At 47.2% G+C, this 25,033-nt stretch overlaps 1 long non-coding RNA gene across 1 annotated transcript; it reads right to left on the bottom strand.

Annotated features, from left to right (window-relative positions):
- Nucleotides 1–8,462: 8,462 nt before the first annotated feature.
- On the bottom strand, nucleotides 8,463–24,783 carry LOC109319158. Its single transcript, XR_002103388.1, has 4 exons — nucleotides 23,833–24,783; nucleotides 22,059–22,064; nucleotides 15,538–15,733; nucleotides 8,463–9,291 (listed from the first exon to the last, which is right to left on the bottom strand). It is a non-coding gene; the product is annotated as an uncharacterized LOC109319158 (long non-coding RNA).
- Nucleotides 24,784–25,033: the final 250 nt, after the last annotated feature.

The following is a 25,033-nucleotide window of genomic DNA, read 5'->3' as shown; positions in this document are numbered from 1 at the left end:
CCCTGAGGTGCAGAGAGGCCCAGTCCTTCCCTCCATGGCGGCAGCACCCCCTGGAGGCGGCCAGTGGGCCGTGTGCTGCCCGAGCTCCCATCACCAAGGTGGGGTTGGCTTATATGCTGGACATACAAAAAATCCTAACATTTTTTACAGAAATATGAGATTGACTTATACAATGTGTCAACCTGTACACCATAAAATACAGTAATTTACATTGCTATACATAGTTGATGTCAGTTACACCAGTACAAATGCCGTGTCATTCAGCCCCTGTTTTTTTCTGGGGGATGATCATGTGGTGTCAAAACTATGCATCAGCCCATTTTCCAGACATCAGTTAAAGACTTGGTCCATCATCACATTCACTGGAGGGGATCATTGTAGTTTGGGACATAGCTATAGTTCTGGCTACAGGTGATTCCTTTCACACACACCTCTGGCCAAAGGATAATTCTGTACAAGGACAGGCTATGCTACCAGGTTTTCCCTGTAGGGGGTGATGAGCAGGGGATAGAAAGGTATTGGTTTCAGAGGGACAAATATGGACAGGTTTGACCCGCTGGTCCTTAAGAAGTGCAGGTGTCCACAGTGTCAATAGCTTTGCCTTTGACTCTTAAGTAGTCCCTCCTGCCATTCAGAATGTGGGAAAGAAGTTTCTCATGCACCATACTGCTTCAAGGTACTGTGTCATCAGGCAGGGAGCAGCGTACTCCTGATGCGACATTCAAAAGCATGTGGGAATGCTGCATAAATACTAATTTTGTATTTTTTAATTGCTTCTCCTCTTGTGATGAAGAAGCATGTGCTGCTAAGCAGCCCAAGCCACAATCATCAGGATCAACACAAGCTACTTAGTAAAGAGTGGCTGGTGCCAAAGGCAGTTCAGATATGAGGCCATTCCAGCATAGATATGGTAACCACCAAGTCTAACCAAAGCAAATATTCCCAGCTTGATTCTTAAGCTGTGAAAAAATTATCTTTGTCATGGGCATTGACCCAACACTTTCTACATGCATTTGTTCCTCCAAAGCTTCTCCCTGATGTCATGGGGAAGGCGGGCAGGGAGATCCCTTTTAACTCACAAAATATGCTGGGCATCAGGGGAGCTATCACAGGGTTAAACTGTGATTTCACATTTTTCTTGAAAATCATGGAATTAAGTAATTTTCATGAAAAAGACAATTTGCAACAAAATGCCATGATATGGCCACTTGCTGGGAAGTTCCATATCATGGCATTTTGTTGCAACAGGATGGCTGCTAAAGGCTGGGGAAAGCAAGAAGCCCCTCCCCTACCCAGTGCTAGGGCCATCTGTCAAGGTAGCCCCCAGGCATCCCCAAGTCCCCATGTCCCAGTTTTCCTGCTCCTCCTCTACCTGGCTGTTCCTGCCTCTTCCAGTGAGGTGTGGAGAGCAGGATGGGTTTCTCAGGGCCCCTGCTGATGCAATTAATACTAGCCCTAAACCTGTCCCTCAGCCACTCAGGGAATGTGGGGGCAGCACCACTATTTAGATGTGAAAATGGTCCTGCCTCAATTAGGCCAGAGCTGTAAGATGCAGTCGTTGGTGAGGAAACAGGCTTTTTTTGGGCTGCTGTAGAAAAGTGGAGCATTGTTTCTTACATCTCAGAATCTCTTTCAGGAGGATAGCTAATGCTACCAAACAGGAGCTTTGTTTTGGACCTCACCTCTGGCATAATTTCTGGACCATCGTGGCTACAACATCAGTTATACATCACCAAGGAATATGTTGTCATGCAATGTAAAAAGATCAGGATTGGAGCTGAATTGACCCCAGTATGGACCTGAGTGCAAAGGGCATACAAGTGGCCCATACTGTTAATGAATAGCAGCCTGCAATAATGTTTAAGATACAAAAGCCCACTTTGAGACAACACGCATGATGATATACATTCCTCTCACCATTTCTGCTTAGAGAGACAACATCTCCCTGTTATGAGGCATTTCACAGCATGGAGAGGAACACATGACTACATATCCAAAATAAGAATTTCAAGGACATTCTCATTATCCTCTGGGGTGCTGTGGTAGATGTGATGTTCCTCACAGTGGAAATCAAATCATGGTGTGCTTCTGCAATGTGTTAGTGCTTTGAGGATGCTTTTTGTGTGAAGAGTTGATAACGAATGGTCTAGAACTAAATTTCTACCACATACACTTTGAACCAGACTTAGTGAGCACATCTACATGTGCAAATAATCTACATGTGTACTACTCGAGAGTAAACTCTTACGGGTAGGTGTCTACGTGTGCAGGGACATGGGAGCAGATTTCACCCCTCCCACTCCCTGCAGCCCTGACCAGGCCCCTAGTGCTATTAGGGGGAGCCATGCACAAACTGCATGAGGACCTTGGCCTCACCCCACAACACAATCAGGTCTGCAGTCTCCTCCTGGGACCAGTTGGGGCCTCAGGAGGTGGCATGTGGCATCAGGGAGAACATCAGTGTGGCTCTCTTGATGGCTCACTGGGCCTCCACGTGGTAGTCCCAGTGCTGCTGGGCCTGAGCAGCTGCCTGCAGCACCCTGAGCAGGGGCATGGTGTGGGACTGGCAGGCGAGGCAGTGCCAGGCAGCAGCTGCAGGGTTTGGGTAGGCTGCTGTGGGTTGCCTGCAGTCAGCTGCCACAGGACCCAGTGACCATAAGCTGTCTGCAGATGGGCCTGGGTGATGCCAGGTTGGTAGATGACTGCGGCACCTTGTAGTACCAGGGCATGGTCTTGGGGTGCGGGCAGACTGCTGCAGCTGCACTGTGCCTGTGCTGGGGGATGCAGTTGCCAGCAATGGCCACAGACTGCCAGCACGTATCTCTGGGCCACAGCGTCCGCACCGGCTCCTAAGCACCTGGGGCTGGGGCAGGCATAGAGCTGGTCCAGCCCTGCAACAGGAGTGGATTTGCCCTTCTTCTCCTTGCTGCTTTTTTATGCCTCAGTCTTGATGGTCAGATCAAGGTGTGTTACAAAAGTAGATGCATTCATGGATTTTCAGGGACCTGAATAGGGTGTAATAGAATTGCACATGGGTGCCTAAATCTACTTAGATGCCCAATAAGTAGAATAGAATCTGCCACTTTGTGATTATGATGACTATATTTCTTTATGGGAACTCTGATCAGAAATGTTTCACTTACAAGGTTTCTAAACAAGAGCACTACTTGTGTCAAAATATTGACATTTTGAAAAACACACCAATTTGGGTGAATTTTCATTTAAAAACTATTTTAAAATCAGAATATCTTGTTCTAGTTTCAAAATGAAAAATATTGGCTTTTTATTTCAGAATGGCATCTGAAAACAAAACACTGCTTCCTATACAGGAAAAACATAACATTTAAAAGGGTCAAAATCAGAAGAAAAAAATTTAACCAGAAATATTCTTTCAAAAATGTATTTCATGAGAACTTTTTAAAATGTTTTTTCCTATGTTCCAATTCAGGATGGAAAAAAAGGCCGAATTGGGGGATTTATCTTGAAATGGAAAAGGCAAAGGAAAATGGAACCATCCCAATCAGCTCTGCTTACTAAACATTTTTCATGACAAATAACAACAATCCTTTTTCCTGTTGTCATTCTCTTAATACCTTCTTAGCTAACAAATAAATTGCAAGTTGTGTAATCCTCTTGTAATGGGGCCAAAACAATCTGTACTCAATGAGTGTGGGGCCAGAGAACTCCTACAGGTCTTTGCAAGACAGCTGTGGAAAAAGGGAGGGCTCCATCATTACATTTTGGCTAGTGAGACACTGACATTAGGGTGTCTCAAACTCCAGGGCCACATAGTATCAAGCAACAGTAGAAAAAGAAGACTCCTTTTACTCCTTCTGAGGCACACAGGCAGCTTCCCTGTAGGCCAGAATACTCATAAGGGCATGTAAAGTGACAGCCCTGTGGGGACACTGATGTGTGAAGAAAAGGTAACAGGTTGTTTCTTCCAGGAAGTCAGGATGCAGGTTCACCAGGGCCCTACTCCTTCCTCCTGTAGTAGAGAGATGTATGTTGGTGTAAGGAGCCATGAACATCTGGGCGAAAGAAAAATGCCAAATAAACGTGAACTAGCACTGAACCATGGAAAGAAATTCTCCCCTGTACGTAACAATATCTGGCTCTCTTAGCTCCATTATCTTAAGGTGCTTGAAGAAAGAGATAAGTTTTTCCCATTTTCCCCATTTTACAGCTGGGAAGTGGAGCATAGGGGTCAGATCTAAAAAGTTATTTAGGAACCTATTTTCATGGGAGTTCAGGAACCTTGATCCACTCCTAGATCTGGCTGATATCCATCAAGGTCTTTAGACACATTACTCCTGAGGGACTTGCCCAGAGTCACACAGGCAGATTAAGGAACTGAGCCTCCATCTCCCAAAACCTCAATTACCACCCTAAGCACCTAACCATCCTTTCACATCCTTGCTGTACTGGTATGGCATCCCATGTCTTTGAGGCTGTGTCTTTCCATCTTAAATTACGAAGAAAAATGCAAGCAGATTTTTGGCACATATCCTGAAAGACAGAACTTCAAAGTAGTTCCTGCTGACAGCTGCTTAAGGATAACATGTTAACCTGAAAAACCCAAAGAAACCATTAAAGAAGACATAAGAGCCTGCTTTCCCCCCTGTCTAAACGTACTGGGGCCATACTGAGAAAACCTTTCCAAGTGTGTAATGCTATAGGAAAAGAAACATGCTCTGGACAGTTATGTCCAATGTGAACATGTGCTTCTCTTTTCCAAGAAGAGATTATGTGGCAGGAGAGCAGCTCAGGGTGAATTAACATTATAGAAGTAATAAAGTAAGTTTAAACCTGTTCCTATTCATCTGGCAAGTGTTTTCATACTAATAATGGAAAAGGCAGCAATATTGTACAGTAATGGCCTCCTTTCCATTGTTCTGTGAAACTGCACTTCATTAAATTGCAACCTTTCTTCAAGCCTAAATAATAAACTATAGTCAGTAGCAATATAAAAGCACTTCAATATTTTATTGTGGCTAAGACTGCCTGCTATCTATAATTACAGTCAATACTTGGACTGGAGGGAAATGCCTTAATTTTCTTAATGTTTTATGCATGGAAAAACAATAAAGCTTTTCCTTTACTTGTAATTGCATTGACTGGCTCTAGCTGGGTGCACTTTTCCAAATTATAACTAACCCTGGCCAAAGTAGTGTCAAAGTAAAACCTTTCACAGCTAACTGCTTGCCTCACTGCAGTCTAGTGGTGCAGAGATAAGAATCTTCCGCAAGTCACAATTATCTTTTGGACCCCTGATTCCACATTCAGAGACCTTAGGATTTGGCTGGATTGGCTGGAAAATAATAAGTGTAAGAGCTTTCAGCTGGAGGCATGTCTCGCCTCACAAGCCATGCAATGTTCCTGCTCTGTGCTCTCAGGCTGTGTCCTCCAGGGCAGGGTTGCTGGGGGCAGGAGGAGGGGGGCCTCTGCTGAAGCCCCAGTTACCCTGCTCCTTTTTGCTCCCTTATGCTGGGGAGGTACTGCCCAAGAACCAAGTGTAGATGTCAGATAGGTGAAGATGGAGGGTGCAGCTCTATGAAGGTGGCACACTGATCACAGGAGAGGCCAGGGCCTCTTTCATATCTCTGGCAGGCAGCAGGAGGGAGCTCAGAGCTGGAAGTCCCTGGGCCCTGGCAGCAGCTGCTGCTGCCCTGGGGGAAGGAAAAGTGTTTGGCATTAACTGTATGTGGTGGCTTTACATTGCTGGGTGAAACACATGCTGCCTGGGAGGTGCCCCTAATTAGGGAGCCAGACTGGAATGGATGAATTGGTTGAATATGTTAAATGAATAGGAGGCTTTATTAAGTGCATAGATGTGTATCCATCTCCAAGTTGAATCTGGAGGCTTACTGAGCTCATTCCTCCCTTCCTGTCCCTGGCCCTGGCCCCCGACACTCCACAAAACCCTAAGCAAGGACTCACCCCCAATTTTTCTAACTTCCTGGACAGAAACCATTGCCCCAAACTCCACAGGTAGGCCCAGCCCATGGAGCACAACAGGTCACACCTGTTTATAAGACTGTCTTCTCAACGTATGAACCAAACAGTCCAGCTGTGCCATCTGTAATAGGCTAGGCCTCCACACCTTATTCACCCAGTTAACCTATTACAACAGCCAAACCAGTCTATTAGTTTTATACACTGAGAGAGCATTTCTTCAGACAAGTGTTGCATTAAAAATCATTACACGTGATCAATCATTTCCACCAGGATGCTTATCAAGGCATGGGTTCTTACCAAAGCATGGATGCCAAAGCAGGTTCTACCTGTTGGTCATGTGTTATGCAGTCATGTGTTGTTCATGATGGCATGTGACACATGGGTTGGCAACTGAAGGAGGAGAGGTGGGAAATTCAGAGCCAATAAAAGGGCATGTTTTTTCACCTAACCCAGGGAGACTGGTTATCCAAAATCTGTTCACTATAGGGTCCTTTAGTCTTCCTCATAAGAACTGCCATTTACTGGGTCAGACCATAAGTCCATCTTGCCCAGTATCCCATTTCACACAGTAGCAGAGATTGGATGCTCAAAGGGAGAGTGAACACCGTTTTCAGGCCCTGAGCAGTCTGCAGCCTGCTGGCGCAGCCCTTCAGGATGCTGTCCCAAGAGCCTGTGCTTAGTGTGCCATGAACACTCCTCACCCTCCCTTTGGCAGTGACGACCAGCACTACAGGCTTCTGTTTGCTGCTGCACTAGCTGTGCTGCACACCTGCACTGACTGCCATCTGACCCTGGTGGGCCTGGACCCCATCTGCTCCACCCTGCCATGCAGCCATGTACCCAGGCTCAGGGCCTGCGCCCCACCACTCCCAAGCCATCAGCTACCAGCTCCTGGGTCACCTCTTAGACCCCAGCAGGGACACTGATGATGCCCACATCAATGCCAATGCGACTGCCATCCACAAGCTCCTGGGGCTCCAGCCCCACTGCTTCTGGGCCTGCCCCACCAACCAGGACTGGTGGCGTCATGTCATTCTGCACATCTAGGATGAGAACCAGTCACTGAACTCATTCCAGATGACCTGGGTCATGTTCCAGGAGCTCGTGCAGCTGTTTCACACACAATCTGGAGCACCAGCCACCCCCATGCATCTGCCTCTCCCCACAGAGACCTGTGTGGCCATCACCCTTATGAAGTTCACCACACCCATGAGCCTGCACTGTTGGCTACCTGTTTGGGGTTGGCAAGGCAACCAGTGGGGAGGCTGTCCTTGAAGTCTGTGGCACCCTTCAGGATGTGTTGGCCAATACCATGCTTCAGGTTGCTGACTCCCTTGAGGTCATGCCAGACTACTGAGCACTTGGCTTCCACCAGTGCATCATGGCCTTTGACAGGATACACATCCCCGTTATCTGTTCATCCTGGGGGGACTGCCCCTACTACTGCTGGCAGGGCTTCCACTTCATTGTGCTGAAGGCCCTACTGGGGTGTTCATGAACATCTGTGCCAGCTGGGGTGACAGTGCCCACAATGCCCAGATTTTCTGGAACTCCACCCTGCCAACCCTGGTGGAGAGCAGCTTCTTTGTTCCAAGAGTCCTGGATGTGCAGCTGAGCAACGTGACCATCCTGCCCCTCCTCATTGGGACTCTGCCTACCTACTGCTGTCATGGCTCACATGCCCCTACATCAGCCACCTTGACCCATGCCAGGCATACTTCAACAGGTACCTGGGCCAGAGCTGAGTGCTAATTGAGTGCACCTTTGGGCACCTCAATGGATGCTGGTGCACCCTCACCACCCTCTTCAAGTTTGCCAAGGCCAACATCTCCTGGGTCACTGCTGCAGTCTGTATATTGCATAATATTTGCAAGGCCCAGTGGGGAGCTCTTCCATGGGGCCTGGGCAGAGGAAGCATGGCTCACTGAGGATGCTTGGCACCAGGAGTGCCAGCTGTGGTGTCGGCACCAACAACAGGCCTTCCCCCCCAACCAAGTCCCTGGGTGAGCTGTGCACCCAGCAGCAGGGAACAGGGAACCATGTGCACGAAGCACTTATGGACCACCTCCTCCTCCAGCCCAACAGTAGGGTGGCCACCCACAGACCCCAGGCCCACAGGGCAACCTGAGGACCATATATATTGCAGGCAGTTTTCAGCAAACACTGTCTTTATTTCCCTCCAGAACACAGCAACAGACCCCCACCCCTGCCCCCTTCACAGCACCAGATTCCCTTCCATCCTCCATCCTCAACAACAGATCCCACCCCTAACCTCAATGCCAATAAAGCACCACCAATAAAGGACCCTCTTCCCCTTTGAACTATTTACACAAGTGTCTTTGTGAAATTGTCAGGAGGGGACAGTGTGAAGGAGGCACCTACAGTGCAGAGCCAGCCAGAGGCACCCAGGTGGTCCCAACTAAGATCAGGCCATGCGGGGTGCATGTGCTGTCTCTTTGTTTTATACAAGCACATCGAGACAGTTCTTCCTGAGAGGCACCCAGCACCCTGGCCTCTGCTGACACCACCTCCGGTGCAAATGCTATGGTGACCCCAGTAGGCTGGGGTCTAGCCCAGGGGTGACAATGGGCACTGTCCAGCTCACTCAGCTCATTCCCCCTCCTCCTCCACAGGGCTGGAGCCAGCAGGGCCCACATGGGGAGCTGGCCCAGCTGTGGCCAGCTTCTGCTCAGGAGCTGCATGGTGGTAGGATGAGCAGCAGGCAGCAGCCCAGGAGGGGGGCCAGGCCCCCATGGGACCAGGATGAAGGCCAGGGTCAGGGGGCCTTGGCTGCTGCAGGCGGCACTGAACCTCCTCCAATGGCCACTGTGGGGCTAGACTCTGGTCTGTAGACCTCACAGGGGCCAGGCAGCGCAAGGGCTCAGGGATGGGCTCCAGGCAGCACGAAGGTGACTGCCAAGACCAGCATGGTATCAAGGATGCAGTAACCGCTATTGCCTGGTGCACAAGAGTGCACTGCTGTTTTTATGCCTCCACCAGCCTCTCCAGGAAAGCGAGGTGCCTCTTTCTGAGGGTGAGGTACCTCTTTTGGAGGGCGACCTGCCTCTCCTCGAGGGTGAGTCCCCTCTGCTTGGGGGCAAGGTGCACCTGGCCTTTCTCCCACTCCCTCTCCAAGTCCTGGTGGCACCAGGCTCAAAAGTCCTTGAGCTGCTCCTTAGCCATGGTGACCAGCCACTTCAGGACCACTGTTCAGTTCTGGTTCCAGTCCTGATAGAGGCGGCACATGTGGAGTGCACCTGCTGATGGTGGTGGCATCTTTGAACTCATCTTTGCGGATGGCTGCTGGGTCTCCTCCACATGAAGCTGCTGGTCCTGCAGAGCAAGGACAGAGATACTCTTTGTAAGAGTTTGCAACTTTCCAGAAATAACACGAACTGTACTGAGGGGCTGTGCACTACCCACTCTCAGTTCGGAGGTCATGTATGCAGGGACCATGGCTGGGTGGGCCCTTCCACAGGCAGCCTCCAGCTAAGCCCTCCCTTCCCACTTCTACAGCAGGGGCAGGGGGGCTGGTTGCCATTTGCTGCAGGCACCCTGCCTTCCCTGTCCTCTTCTCAGGCTGGGCCAAGGATGGCCCCTGCTGGCAGCTGCCACAGCAGCTGTAAACCAACTCCCACCCCTTCTCCTCCCTACAGGCCAGACAGTTTGTTCCTGGGCTGCTGGGCTTGTACTGCCTGGGTTCTGGGGGTGAGGGGATCCTGCCTGGCTGGGATGTAGAGCAAGTTACATGCCCTGCTCCCTCCTTCTGATGGCCCTCTCCAGAGAGGTGGCCTGGGCCAGGACCCCTGCCATGTGAGGCTTGCACCCCAAGTGTACCCCTGGTCAGAGTCACCCAGGCACACTGCAGTGAGCTATTTGAGTGCACTGAGGGGTGCCTGACCCATTATGCCCTGCTGATGATGATTGCCACAGCATCCCTGGCACAGCTGCAAACCTGGCATGGGGCCCTAAGCTTTGATCGTGCCTCAGGCAAGTCTGTGCTTCCCTACAATGTGCGCCGAGAGAGGTATCTCTGCCTATGCTAGAAGTGCCTGACCCCTGTGGCCAAGGAGTAGATTGCTGCTGCCATCAAAGAGTTTCTCTGTATGTGACAGGCCCCTGGATGCCTAGCTGGTAGTCTGCAGGGCTCTCAATAAAGTCTGAATTGCCTCCTGCCTCCCGGCGTGTTGACGGGGAAGACTTCAGCGGGCGAGAGGGGAGCTCAGCCAGGCAGGGCAGGGCAGGGCAGGGCAGGCAGGAGAGGAGAGGGGAGAGCCCCCCACCCCCTTTGTGGGGTCCCAGGCTCTAGGCATACAGGCTGGGGGTGGGCAGGTGAGCTGGCATGGGCATGGGTGGCCATGGCACCCCCTGACCCCTTGGTCCTCCTCCCTGTGTGGGGCTTATCAGATAGGCATGGAAGTCACTCCTGGCGGTGGACTCTGCCACCTGCTGAGACATCCCAGGGCACCAAGGCACAGCAGTGGCCACCTCTGGCAAGGAGCTGGAGGTGGCATGTGCAGGGGTCATCCCTGACCTGTGCTCCTCGCTGGTGAGCTGCTGCTGGAGTAGCCAGGGCAGGTGGTGGCTCAGGCTCCCTGAACTACCGGATGAGGCTGAGGACAGGGATTCCACCAGGGACCTGGGGCTGGATCCCTGAGGGGCTCTCCCCTGCTAAGTCTTCCTGTTTGTCAGGCCCTGGCACAGGCTTCAGGAGCCCACTCATGCTACTGAACACATGGCAGGCCTTGCCAGGGTCTGTGGGGGCCAGGATGTGATCCAGCTCACACAGGAATGGCATGGTCCTGCACACAGCCCTGGACTGCCTGGCACTGCTGGACAGAGCACTGGTGTCCACGCTCCTGCATCTGCTCAGCCATGGCTACATAGATGTGGCCCTTGTTACTTGGAACTGGCACTGGACCACAATGTCCCCCCAAAATGGCAATGAGGTCCACTGCCTCTTGGGTCCAATTCGGCCCCCAGGCCTGTGTTTTTGCTGATGAAGAGACCAATATGGCAACAGCTGCCAGGGGCCCTGGGTGGTCAGGCTTGGGCTCCGGGTGATGGCTTCGGACAGCATGTGCCTGCTGGCATGGGGTATAGTGCCTGGGAGGAAGGCTCAGGCTGACAGGAGCCCCTGGGGTCAGAGCTAGAGTCTGGGGGCTGAGTCTGGGTGCCTGCAGCAACCATCACGCATTGCCAGCAGTAGGGCACAGTGCCCATTTTTTAATGTGCTTTCAGGCATGCTGAAGATTGGAGGAAGTGTATAAGCTAATTACTGATAGAGCATTTGTTTCAAGTCAGAGAGGAGGGAGGAGTTCACCTAATATTCTTGTGCAAAAATCTTTCCTGAATGCATCTTGGGCTCATATGCTTAAGAAAGCTCCGTATGGGAAGGCCCGTGTGCTCTTGCCAAACCTCACAGAACTCGTTGGGGCTTCAGCCCCTTTCCTTTGCCTGGTATTGACCTACTGCAGGGTCAAAGCCTTTGCCCAGAGAACAGGACTGTGAAAGTTGATAGCAGAAAAAGTCCTTTATGTCTCATTCTCAAAGCAGAACCCCTTTGGGCAGAACTCCTTTGGGGAATTCTGTGCATTCTACTTTTAAAAGTTTCAAATGCCCTGCCTTCTCCTTGGAAGACTGTACATCAGCTTAATGGAGTTTGTCATCAGGATTTTTCCTGATGCCTTTCTTGTAATTTTGTTTAATTCTTTTGGGTTATGAAATTGTGCATGAGTTTCAATAGTTCCTCTCCCTTCCCTTCAAATATAGAATCATAATCATAGAAAATTAGGGTTGGAAAGGACATTGGGAGGTCATCTAGTCCACCCTCCACTACTCAAAACAGGACCATCCACAACTATATCATCCCAGCCAAGGCTTTGTGAACCAGGTCTCAAAAACCTCTAAGGACGGAGATTCCACAACCTCTCTGGGTAACCTGTTCCTGAGCTTTACTACATTTGTAGTGAAACAGTTCCTGTTAATATCTAACATAAACTTCTCTTGCTGCAACTTGAGACCCTTGCTCCTTATTCTGTTATTTACTACCTAGAACAGTCTAGCTCCATCCTCTTTGGAATCACCCTTCAGAGAGTCAAAGGCTATTATGAAATCCCCCCTCAGTCTTCTCTTCTACAGACGACATAAGTCCAGTTCCCCCAGCCTTTCCTCAGAAGTCATGTGCACCACCACCCTAGTCATTTTTGTTGTCATCCACTGGACTCTCTCAATTTGCCCATAGTTTTTCTGTGGTGGGGGCCCCAAAACTGGACACAGTACTCTAGATGTGGCCTCACCAGTGCCAAAGAAAGAGGAAGAATCACTTCCTTTGATCTGCTGGCCACAGTCCTACTAATGCAGCCCAGTATGCCGTTAGCCTTCTTTGCAAGAACGGCACACTGTTGGCTCATATTCAGCTTATTATCCACTGTAACCCCCAGGTCCTGTTTGGCAGAGCTGCTGCCCAGCCAGTCAGCCCCCAGCCTACATTGGTGTATGGAATTGTTCCATCCCAAGTGCAGGACTTTGCACTTGTCCTTATTGAACCTCATGAATTTTTTTTTGTTCCACTCCTCCAATTTATCTAGGTCTCTGAATCCTAGCCCTACCCTCCAGTGTATCGACTACTCCCTCCAGCTTGGTGTCACGTGCAGACTTGCTGAGGGTGCACTCTATCCCATCTTGCAAGTCATTGATGAAGATATTGAAACAAACCAGCCCCAAGACCAAACCCTGAGGCTCTCCACTTGATACTGGCTGCCAACTAGACATCAAGCCATTGACTACTACCCTCTGAGCCCAACGATCCAGCCATTTTCTGTCCACCTTACAGTGCATTCATCCAAGCCATATTTCCTTAGCTTGCATGTGAGAATGTCGTGGGAGATGGTATTAAAAGCCATGATAAACTGAAGGTAGATCATGTCCACTGCTCTTCTCACTTCCACAGAACCAGTCATCTAATTATAGAAGGCAATCAGATTGGTCAGGCATGGCTTGCCCTTGATGAATCTATGCTGACTGTTCCTAATCACCTTCTTTTCCTCCAAATGCTTTGAGATAGATTCCTTGAGGATCTGCTCCATTTTTTCAGGGACTGAGGTGTGGCTGACCAGTCTGTAGCTCCTCAGATCCTCCTTCCTCCCTTTCTTCAAGATAGATATTATATTTGCCCTTTTTCAATCATCTGGGACCACTCCTGATCACCATGAGTTTTCGAAGATGATGGTCAGTGGCTCTGCAATCACATCAGACAACTCCCTCAGCAGCCTCAGGTGCATCACATCCAGCCCCATGGACTTGTATACATCCATCTTTTCTAAAGAGTCCCTAACCTGTTCTTTCATCACTGAGGGCTGCTCATCTGCTCCCCAAACTGTGCTGCCAGGTGCAGTTGCCTGGGAGCTGACATTGCCTGTGAAGACTGAGGCAAAAAAAGGCATTGGGCACTTCAGCCTTCTCTGCATCATCTGTCACAACGTTGCCTCCCCCATTCAGTAAAGAACCCACACTTTCCCTGATCCTCCTCTGGTTGTTGACATACGTGTAGAAACCCTACTTGTTACCTTTTCTGTCTCTTGATAGCTGCAACTGCAGCTGTGGCTTGGCCTTCCTGATTTCATCCTCGCAAGCCTAAGCAACACTCTTGTACTCCTCCATGGTTGTTTGTCCAAGTTTCCACTTCTTGTAAGCATCCTTTTTGTGTTTTAGCTTACTGAAGAGTTCCCTGCTAAGCCAATCTGGTCTTCTGCCATATTTGCTAGTTTTCCTGAACATTGGGATGGTTTGTTCCTGTGCCCTTGGCAAAGTTTCATTAAAGTACAGCCAGCTCTCCTAGACTCCTTTCCCTCTCAAACTGGCCTTCCAGGGGATCCTGCCCATCAGTTTCCTGAGTGAGTTGAAGTCTGCTTTTTTAAAGTCCAGGATCCTTACTTTTTACTCTCCTCTAGGCTGTCACCAGATCTCTATCTGTAAGCTGTTATCAGGTCTATTGCCTAATTATGGGTCAGGCAAGTGTCAAACTGGACAGCTTCCACCAGAGATTGCACATGATAGAGATTGGGGTAGGTGAGAAATACTGCAGTCCCAAGAACACAGCTCCCTTTCAATCACACTAGAACTAAGGCAAAGGCAACAACCAGCCTCCATGGAACAATTCGTGTGCAAAGCAGCATTTTTCTGAATGGTCCTATCCAAAATGTTTCTGCAGTTGTGTAAGCCTAATGTGGACATCTATTGGCAAACAGAGAAAAGAGTGGCCCAAAGCAGCCAGAGAACACCAAGTGAATAGGGACCCATTGGAAAAGGGAGCCTGCTTCCACTATGCTTTGGGAAGCAAGGGGGACTCACTGGACAGGCCAGACCTCATTTGCACTGTCAGAAAGAAGAAAAATTTGAGTCCTATGTGCCACAGGCTCTTCTCTGAAGGGCTGAGAGGCTGCAGAAATTGCTTCCATGTGGTACCTGAGTGACTGCTGTGGGAACAGCAGACAAAGTGGTGATGATACTGTCTACGAGAAGCTGAAATTGCTTGGGCTGAATTCACTTAGAGCCAAAGCTGGATTGAGGGACTTTTGAGTGGGGGGACTCTGCATCAAGCCCCAGAGTTGTTACCCCTGCAGCTGAGATGAGGCAGTATTGTCTAATGAACGGAAGCACATTCTTTAGGGTGAAAGGGTCCTGCCCATAAAAAGGACACCTCTGAGTATGGACAAGGAGTCATGGGTGGGTATGATGAGCATGAGGGTAGTGGATAACTCCCTTGTTGGCCGTTCATAGCTGAGGGGGGAGGATAGGGTCCTGGCATATTGTGGAGACACTCTGAGAGCAGCTATCTCTCTTCCTGTTCATTTCTTACTTAGTTGTTCTCAAGTTGCTGTTTTCTTGTGCCCTTTCTGTTTATTTCCTGAGTTGGCTTCATTGCTTGTGAATGTGGAAATATTACTTTTTTGAGTACAACTTTGAGTTGCTGAATTTCCCCAGTTTCTGGGTGTGGGCTCATGCCAGCAGTGGTTATTTTTAGTTAGGAACACACAGAGAGCTGAATCCTGACCTTCTTACTGCCAAACAGTTCCTGGCAGAAGACTTTTACACATGTAACTGTGCCCCACAGTCTGGGTCATTTGAATCCCTGAATCTAAAAGCACAATCTATTGGTCGAGGTAAAATCAAACCTCCACGTGGACCAACAGTTATGATAAAACCCCCAGTGGAATCATCTTCAGAAAGCAAACTATTGTGGGTTTTGAGATTCAAACTTCCCTTCACCAAACTTCCCTTCACCAAAGCAGCATGTTGCTATTGAACCCAGAAGTACCCCAAGCAGATAGGACAGAAAAAGAGCAGTCCCATGGCTCAGAGATGCTGGTGAGCCTTGGGGAAAGGTCTGGGGAACTTCCACTCCAGACAGTGGCAACAGTGCAGTGGCAACCTGATCTGCTGTACTCTATTGTGCTCTGCTGGGGAGGAGCAGAGAGGAAAAGCTGGCATCCTTTTGACTGCAGTCCCCAATAGGACATGTTAGGCACAGTTGCCTTAGGTTTCACTGCTGCATTACACCACATGGGAATTACACACCTGGCTGGAGAGCAGTGAAAAGCCTCCCTGACTTCTTCCTGGTGCCACTTCTCTGATTGGTGGGTGGAATTGCATGGCAGAAGGAGCTGCTTGGCCTGAGAGAGCGAATGTTGCTGTAGCTGAGTGGAGAGGCAGGCTCTGGGATGAGGTATGGGCCCTCGGACCAGCTAAAGCATGCGGCCTCTGTGAGCGTGCTCTGAGCCCAGTGGGAAGGTGGCACCTTGGTCAGTGATGGAAGGATTGATGTGTGGACTAGCAGTTGGGGTGCTTGCTCATGGATCCAAGTGACTACTGCTGATGTTTTTGGAGTGATCCCCTGTGAATAACTCCTTTCCACCAGACCAGTGTTAGGAGTATGGGAAGACCCCAACATAGGTTTCAAATGTGTAGGCATTGCTTCAGGACATGGCTACCACCAGGAAGTTCCTGTGGGAGGCTGAAGCTGACAGACATGGGAATGTGGACGGCTTGGGCCCTCGCAGGCCAGAAAATAGATGTTCCTCTGGTGGAGGAGACAGTGTGCATGCTGCCTGCCGGCAGTGGGGAACTAAGTGCAATTTCAGTGGCTGTTCTTGTGGTCCCCTGCTGCCTCTGTGGATCACAGGACAGAATGCTGCTCCACACCAGACCCTTCTCCATCAGCCATTAATTGCAAAGGAGTGACAGGGAGGGATTGGATTTTTTCCTGAACCGTTTCTCTGCAGCCCATGGCTGCTTTAAAAGCACTGAATGTGTTCCCTGCCTGACCTTACCTGGAAACATCCCTTGTGTGAGGTCAGGAGAACTGGCATTTACTTGCTCTCAGCAGAGAGATCATCATGGCCCAGATGTGTGCATTTCTGTGTGTGGCTGTGATGCCATTTGTGTTGGAAGAAGTCTGTTTTGCTACCCCTGGGCAACGCAGATAGGCCTGTGTGTTCATCATAGTGGACAAGGCACTGCTAATACAGGGAGCTGGGAAGACTGAAGTTCTCTGTGGTTAGGATATCTGCATGCCCCCATTGTCCTTCCCTTAGAAAGGCATCTTCCAAGGTAGCAGCCATGGCCTGGAAAGATGGTACCTGTTTGTTTCTCAAGGCCCAAAAGGAGGGCAACAAAGTGTTATCTTAGGTCAGAGGCGGGCAATTATTTTGGTGGAGGGCCGCTTACTGAGTTTTGGCAAGTTGTCGAAGGCCTCATGGGTAGCCCCGCCCCTTGATAGGTGCCACACCCCCTGGTCACCACCTTGTGACCAGAAGTCCCACCCCCTAACCCCTGACCTTTGCCATCTGAAGACCCTCCCTTTGCCCCCCAAAGTACTCCTTTCAGCAAGGGGTTTTGCCATCTTGGAACCAGAAAAATACCAAATGATATTCTAAAAAGAGAACATCTAAAACATTCATTACTTTGATTTAAAAAAATATTTTTGTCCTGATTTACATATGTTTGTGTAGTATACACAGAGTTGATTGCAAAATAGCTTAAAATGAAGTCTTACTCTTGTATATCATAAGGGGTGTGTACAGGTTTGTGGGGGGCTGTGGGCATGTGGGTATGTGTGGTGTGGGTGGGTATGGGGTCTGTGGGGAGCTGTGTGTGGGGGACAGTGGCTGGGGTGTATGAGGGGGTGTTGGGGGTCTGAGTGTATGGCAGTGCAAGGGGGATATGGGCACAGTGTATGGTAGGGTGTGAGTGTAGGACTTACCCAATGAACACACACACACACACACACACACACACACACTGTGCATGCACACACACACATTGCCCCTGTGTGCGTGTGTACTGGTATGGCCTCATGCTCCCCAGTCCAGCCATGCAGCTAGCAGTCACATGGTGTGGGAACAGGGCAGGGGCAGAAAGAGAGTGAAATGGCTGGGGGTGCAGCAGGGCTGCTCAATTCTCCTGAGGGCTCACTCTGGGTCCTATTGCCCCTGGCTCCTGCCAGCTTTGACAGGCAGCCAGGAGCAAATTAATATTAATTTGCTAATTTTTTTAGGGGCCCCTGTGGGCTGGACAGAATGCCCTGCAGGTCATATTTTGCCTGCCCCTGTCTTAGGTGTTCCAACACCTTTGATGACCATGCCTCCCACCTTGGGCGTGCCTACACGAGCCACCCACTGAGCAGTTGTTACTACATAGCCAAGTACTAAATGACTGTGCAGTAACTGCTGTGCATTAGCATCCTGGCACCACTGCCTACTGATGCTTACTGTGCGGTAACTCATTACTACTGCACAGTAACTTGCTACTACTTTACAGTAGCTTTGCATCACAGTTCATGCCTGGTGATGCTGCTGTGCAGTAATAATGAGCTACTGCACAGTGAGCATCTTGTGTAGACGGACTTTGCCACCTTCTGCCTGATTTGCAAGGTGTGCTGCTTTGATTTGCCTTCCATTACGAAAACACGTGGCAGCAACTCCATGTTTGGTGCATCAACAAACCCACTGAAAACACTATGGTAGGCCTTGCCCTGCCAAAGAGAGAAAGTAAGTCACACAAAGGACAATTGCTACTTGTACCATTTAATACATTCAAGAAAGGTGCTTAAAAGCATTGGTGATGAGAAGGGCAGGATAAAAACCTTCAGAGAACACAATTCTCTGTAGGGGCCCTGACCACATCCGATCACCTCCCCCCATCTTCTCATTTGTTTCTTTGGCCAATTTTCTAATATGTCCTCTTGGGGACACATCTTGCCACATGCCAATGCAGAGGATAGTTTCCTGAGCTGTATGTGTGGGGCTGTTTGCTCTTCCTCTATTTTAAAATGAACACATCAGACTCAAGTTTCTTGCCTCTGCTGCTCCTAGACCAGTCTCTCACTGTTATAGTGGTTGGGTGACTCCCTGGGTTTTCTGAGCATCTGTTGAGTTTGTCCATCAGCTCTTGCACTGAACCTGTTCAGCTGCGACAGCAGCAGAATTGAAAAGTCTCATGATAATTCCAGAGAAGTAAGTTTGAGTTCTGCCCTGGCCTTGTGTCCAAGGCCACCCCTGGTTGATACAGCAATACTTGGATAATTAGTCATTTGGGCCTGAGAGTCAAAAGTGTCCAGAAGTTTAGCCACACCACATCCATTGGTGCCAATGGGCCACATGGACTGTCATGCCTTAAGCATGCTAGCCAACACTCTGTTTGGCTTGGGCAAGACTTGATTTTACATGGTTTATATAGTGCTACATTTTAATTGCACAGTCATACCAAGGCCTTGACTAATCTTACACAGAAGTCTTTGTTGCTATTCTAATACAGGCACTAAGAAGCATGAGCCCTAATTAATTCTTAAACTTGCATTAAGGAAGATACAGGAACTTTTTTAGGCCAGTGGGTGCCACCCAACACAGTTGGGAGACTCAGAAAATGACCATCTCAGTGCATATCAAAGATAAAGATCCCTTTCTTAGGACAGGCTACTTCCCAAGTAGCATCAAGGAACTAGTTTAGACAGGTTCTCAGAGGGCAAGAAAGCTTCCTGTGACTCTTCACTGTGGGTGACTGGTGCCTCCTGAGACTGTGGGGGTGGGGGGCCACAGTTTGTGGGTGGCAGCATTGGCAGTGTTGGCAGTGGGGTGGCAAGTGGCAACCACCCACCAGCAGCGGTGGCAGCAGTGGGGAGGAGGAGGGTGGCAAGTGGCAATGGCTTGCAGAAGCCAGCAGTGGCCAATCTCAGGGCGGCACATGCTCCCCTGTGCCTCCCCTACCAGTCGCCTATCCTCTTCACCTTTCAATTAGCTACATTTCCCCTACTAAAAACTTGACCATATGGGATAGCCATATGAAAGGAGGGAGAGAGAGGGAAACTCTTAAATTACCCCTCAAAACTTCATGGACACATGACTGCAGACTCACAAGCGCCAATGATTAGCTGTACTTCTTAACACTGAACTTTAGTTGCCAAACCATGTCACATTGTACTCTACTGTTCCCATGCCTGTTCCAAATGCTGCATACTAAATTAAACCTGAGCCCTGTTGAACTTGATGAGACTAGAATCCAGAATTAACTAATCTGCCTTACCAGGATCTGAGGTACCTTAGTCTCCTGCTTTGCACAAGATTGCTGCTCTTCTCTTCATACCTAATTCATCCAACAGCAATGACACTATTCAGAGCTGAATCTCTCACCAAAGCAAGCCTCAGCATCTCATCAGGAAGCTCTAGTCTCTTACAAACTGATGTATGATTTTTGGTTCAAACTGGTCTCATGAGTCTGTCAAAGGATAAGTTCCAAAGGAGTGAGATAGCAATGCCAGAAAAGCATTTACTAAACAACGTTGGCATAACGGCTGCAGAGTGAATGTGCCATCTCAGAAGAAGGTGTCTGCCAGTAGTTTAGCTAAGTATAGAAATGTAGCAATAGTATGTTTTGGGAAATAATCCCACAAAGATGGAATAAAAGAAGAACCCCCCCCCCCCCAAACCCAGTGTGTCTTTGTGCTGCAAGCCAGTCACAGAGCCATTAACATTTGAACAAATCCAAGTGACATTCCAGAAAATGATCAAACCTCTTAATTCAAAATTACTCCCAAGAATTTAAAGTAGGAACCCAATGGGATAAACAGGCAGATAAAGTCAGTTACCATATCCTGTGAACACATCCATCCACTCTCTTCTACTTCATACTGAGATTGACTCTCATGCCAGTTTTGTCAGCCTGCTATACATGAAATATTATGCACCTGTCAGTTTTATTCCCTTGATAGCTAGGTGGTATTTGACAATTCCTCTTCTGATATAATGTATCCATATTTCCCATCTCTGCAAAAAATGAAGGGTTATAGTGTTTCTGCTGCGTTAAATAAAACCCATTGTGTCTCTCTCAACCCTGAGCTCCATTTTGGGCTTTTACTAACAACCAGACACTTTACTGGAGCTGAAACATGTAATTTTATAAACTCCTACTCAGCCATAAAGCACAGAGACTCACCATATATCTGATTTTGACAGCAGAGCTGCAAACTATCAAAAAGTGAATAGGCAAAGCAAAGGCTAGCTGTTGGGCATATGAAATTTTGAAACATTCTGGCTCGGTAATGGAAGTAGTTCACGTCCTATACTTTAGGCTGGAGACCAGCTCATTATTCCTGTCTGCCTAGCCTACTGAGGCTACCGCTAAAATAATATATACTTGCTTACAAAAAAGCATAATGGAAGGACACTTAAGGTTTCTGCCATATAACTGTGCCTTTTGCTCCCTATACTTACCTGGAACATGGGACTTAAACTGCCTAAACTCAAAGGCTAGAAGGCTGGGTATACTGAGTTAACACCCCCTCAAAAGAACTTTAATATTACCAGAAAACCCCAACCAAAACTTCTTTTTTTTCTTAAGAAAATGAACACTGTAAAAGCCAAATAGTCCCCCCCCACCACCTTTTTTTTCCCCTGGGGACATTAACCAAAAATGTGGGGTTTGAAGTTTATTGTCATTTGGAGGGGAAATTATTGCTCAAGTAAGGTATCTCTGCTGCAGTTCAGCTTATATACAAAGAATGCACAATGCCCTATTTCCCCGAGAACAGGAGGAACCCAGTGACAGGAGGTGCTTTTCTTACTCACAGCTCCAAAGCATCAAGCCACACTACCTTTCTCTTTCACTAGATTTTTTTGGGGGGGGAGATTAACCCTGAGCATTTTTCCAGACTTTGTCCTTTCTGCTTTCTCTTTCTTCTTCTCTGCGGTCTTCTGTCTCCCTTCACAAAGCAGCCTTTTCAAAGTAGTAGGCGGCAGTGTCTTTTTGACAACATGTGCCTTGTCTTGGCTTTTGTTTGGGTGGTAGGATGACCCTGCCTTTAGGCTGGAGGCCATTCTGCACACTTTCTGGGTATAACTGGAGCCCATCCTCTGCTATTTCAGGCAGACACACCACATTTCCCCCCAAAACACTGTTTCTTAACAGTGATGCTGTTAAATGACCATCATTTTAAAACTGGTCCAAAATACAGGAGAATATTGGAATTTTTTGGCAAAAAACTGTCAGCACGATTCTGAGGTTTCAAGAAATTTTCAAAATTGATCATAAAAATCTTGGGAAAAAAAATTAATTGGTACTTTGAAAACTGGAGTTCTGTTAAATCAACCCTATTCTGCTCCTGGGCTGTATCATGTTCTGTGCTCATGTACCCTGCAGTATTAACTAGAGATGGGCCAGCAGTTTTGGTGAATAGTTTATTTGCTGAAAAAACACAGCTGCAGAGGATCTGAAGATGTCTACAAATTTAGATCAAATGCAATAACTTTGGCCGAATAAAAAAAATAAAGATAAAATATGGAAATCTCAACACCCTCTTCCTGTTTAAAAAATGGACCGTTTTCATTTTTGGTAGTGATCACAAGGAGGGTGAGATCACATTTGCAGAGCACCATATTCTGCTTTGACCTTATTACCAGGAATTGGAGTACTATCTCAGGATGTAAGAGATCCAAATTCAAGCCTTTTTTCTGAATTGGACAGGAAGGGAATTTGAACCCAGGTCTCTGGCACCCCAGGAGAAAGTCCTAGATTGCCTGTTAAAGAGAGGGAAACAGCAGCATTACCTGCACCTCCTTGCTGTTTTTTTGATAGGATCTCAGTCCCTTTGTGTATCTACCTCTACATTTTAGTTAAAAATCTCCTAGAAATGAAACAAAACAATTCCTTTCTTACTGAACAAAACAGCTTGTTGAACCAAAAACAAGTTATCTTAATTCGCCAATTCTCTAAGAACAACTTAAGTCAACCCAAAAAGTCTTTTTTCAATTTTTTCAGTTTGACCAGCAAATTTCACAGAGCACTAGGGTTCATTGACAGTCTGGCTGGGCCAGCTCTAACTTCTTGCTAAGACATCTCCAGTCTCTCTCATGCACTGCCTGACCTATCAGTACACCGCAGGCTTTGACCACAGTACACACCAGTACACACCGAATTCTCTGCTAGCATACATGGATGAAACTCCATTGAAGTCAGTAGAGATGTGCTCATTTTCAAAGCAGGAAACATGGTTCTCTTTTGAACTAATCACCACATGGCTGGAAATTTTAAGATTTATTTTGAAATAAAAAGCCAGAATTTTAAAAAATTGTTTGATGAAGGGGAAAAAATGTTTTGAGCCATTTCCCCCCCTCTAGTATTTTAACTTGAAAGCAGTTTTGTACAAATGTGAAGATTAATTAGGATGGAATGTAAGATCTTGTTTATGCGAACATATTTGTTGAAAGTTTATGAGGGCTGAATATTGCAGTAATTGATGCACGCTCGTGTTTGAAATTATCGTGTATGCCATCTGGCTCAGTACTTTTGCTCTGTAACTACACTGTTATATTATACCATAGGTGTATCATTTTATGTATAATGTTGGGAAAAGCATACAATATTTTTGAAATCATAACAATTATGGAAAGCAAAATCTATCCTGAGGAATTCAGTACCCTCACAGAGAGATTAATGTAATCTGCTTTTTTTTCTTCAAGAGCATTCGAGAAGCAGTCAGAGAAAAGGGGGGGATTTTTTTTAATTGTGAAAAATTGATACATTTTTGTCTTCCTTCCTTTTTTTTTTTTTTTTACTATTTTATCTGTTCTAGAGCTGGTTGAAAATTTAGATACCTTTTCATAAATTGCCTAATGTTTTCATGTAGATCAGGAAACATGGAAAATGTCAACTGAGCAGTGATTCTCAACTAGGGTGCCATGGCACACTAGAGTGCCAACACAGCCTTTGAAGGGTATGAGGAGATAAGCGGGGTGTGAAGAGATGAGCAAATAAGCCAGGATCAGGCTTTTATCCCTGTCTGGATCATCCCCTGCCCCTATTGCTCAGCCCCCGTGTAAGGAGGTAACTGTGTAATGTATACATTTATTTTTGAAATTGGGTACCACAAAAGTTATGGAGGGATGCCTAGAGTCCAGAGAGGTTGAGAACCACTGCTATAGAACATGGGTTGCTCAATGATGGTCACCATTTCTCATCCAACAGTTTATTTGTATAATACTTTTCCTTTTCTCTGACCAACCTTGTAATGAGTTAAATATTCTGTGCAAAATTTCCAGGTACAGAATCATAGAAAATGAGGGTTGGAAAGGACCTCAGGAGGACATCTAGTCCAACCCCCTGCTCAAAGCAGGACCATCTTCAACTATATCATCCCAGCCAAGGCTTTGTCTAGCTGGGTCTTAAAAACCTAGAACCCCCACTCCAACAAAAAACAACAACCAAAAAAACAACAAACTGAACAAAAAAACCCAACAAAACCCTGTGAAATTTGTTGAAAATATCTAGCAATTCAACCAGACCCATTTCTCTCTTTGTTTCTGGATTTCCCTTCTTACTTACATTGGTAGAAAGCAAAGAATGCCCCCTTGGCTCACAATACTCCAGGGTCAGTTTGAAAGGCACCTCATGCACTCCCGTATCCTCTCCACTCCACTCCTGCAGTTACACTCCACTCTAGAAGCTTGATTATTGTCTCACTTAAAAGCTGTTTCCCCACATATGGTAAGGGGAAAGTTATATGGTTTTACAGACTTGACCAGACCTGTTGCACCATGTGCTGATGTAGCAATCTACTTCTTAGTTTGACAAAGGCCCTCCGTACTGCTGGGCTACTCCTTATCTTAACAGGCTTCTGCAGTCTGTTCAGGGATGCACTGTGGAAACTAGTGTCATTTCACTGCTATTGACTGGTTCTTCACCTGGGCTATTCCTTGTCAGCATTCATAAGCTCTGTTTTTGTACTGCCCTTTCCCTCTTCCTTCTGCCCAGCAGTAACTCATACTTTTGCTATTTTGTTCTTTTAGGTCTAATGCTCATAATAATATTTTATTTATGATTTCAGAAGTTACTACAAAAATAACAGTGCTCAAGAAGTACATTATAATAACTGACCTATCTCATAAAAATAACATACAGCAAACCTTGTCCACAATGTTTAAGGTAATGAACTCATAAAGGATAGAAAACAACTTTCTTCGTCACTAACTATATATTAATCCTGAAAGTTCACTGAAAGTGTGAATCTGTGCGTGTTTGTATGAAACTTGCAGGACAAAAACATTCACAAGATGGAGTTTAAAATCTCTCATCCATGCTCACTCTAACCCCTATGGAAAGAGTCCCTCCAGTGATTTTTTGACAGACCAAAACTTTCTTACAGCCCATTTTTTGCATAATAAAAAAAAAATGCCTTTACTTGACAAGTATAGCTTTGCAAGGTACAGAGCTGAGGTGGGAAAGCATAAAGCAGTAAATTCCATTAGAAGAACAGCTGGATGGAATAGCAGGTTCCCTTCATTTTATGGAAAATGCAATTTCACCAAAATCATTCGCATTATGGAGTGTTGTGACCATGGTACATTTTGAGATGAAACCAAATTTTGAAATACTGGAATTTCCTATAGGTTGGAAAATTCCAGTTTTTGATCAGTGAAATAAGAAGTATCTTATCTAAGTATCTAAGAAATAATAATTTCTTTCTTGTCTTGGTGTCAATGGAAAACTTAGTATAGACATAGATTTGGATAGGCAGAAGCTACCT

Source organism: Crocodylus porosus, unplaced genomic scaffold (genome assembly GCF_001723895.1).
Source record: "Crocodylus porosus isolate Cpor-Errol unplaced genomic scaffold, CroPor_comp1, whole genome shotgun sequence".
Taxonomy (NCBI): domain Eukaryota; kingdom Metazoa; phylum Chordata; order Crocodylia; family Crocodylidae; genus Crocodylus; species Crocodylus porosus.
This window is presented reverse-complemented; position numbering and strand designations above follow the sequence as displayed.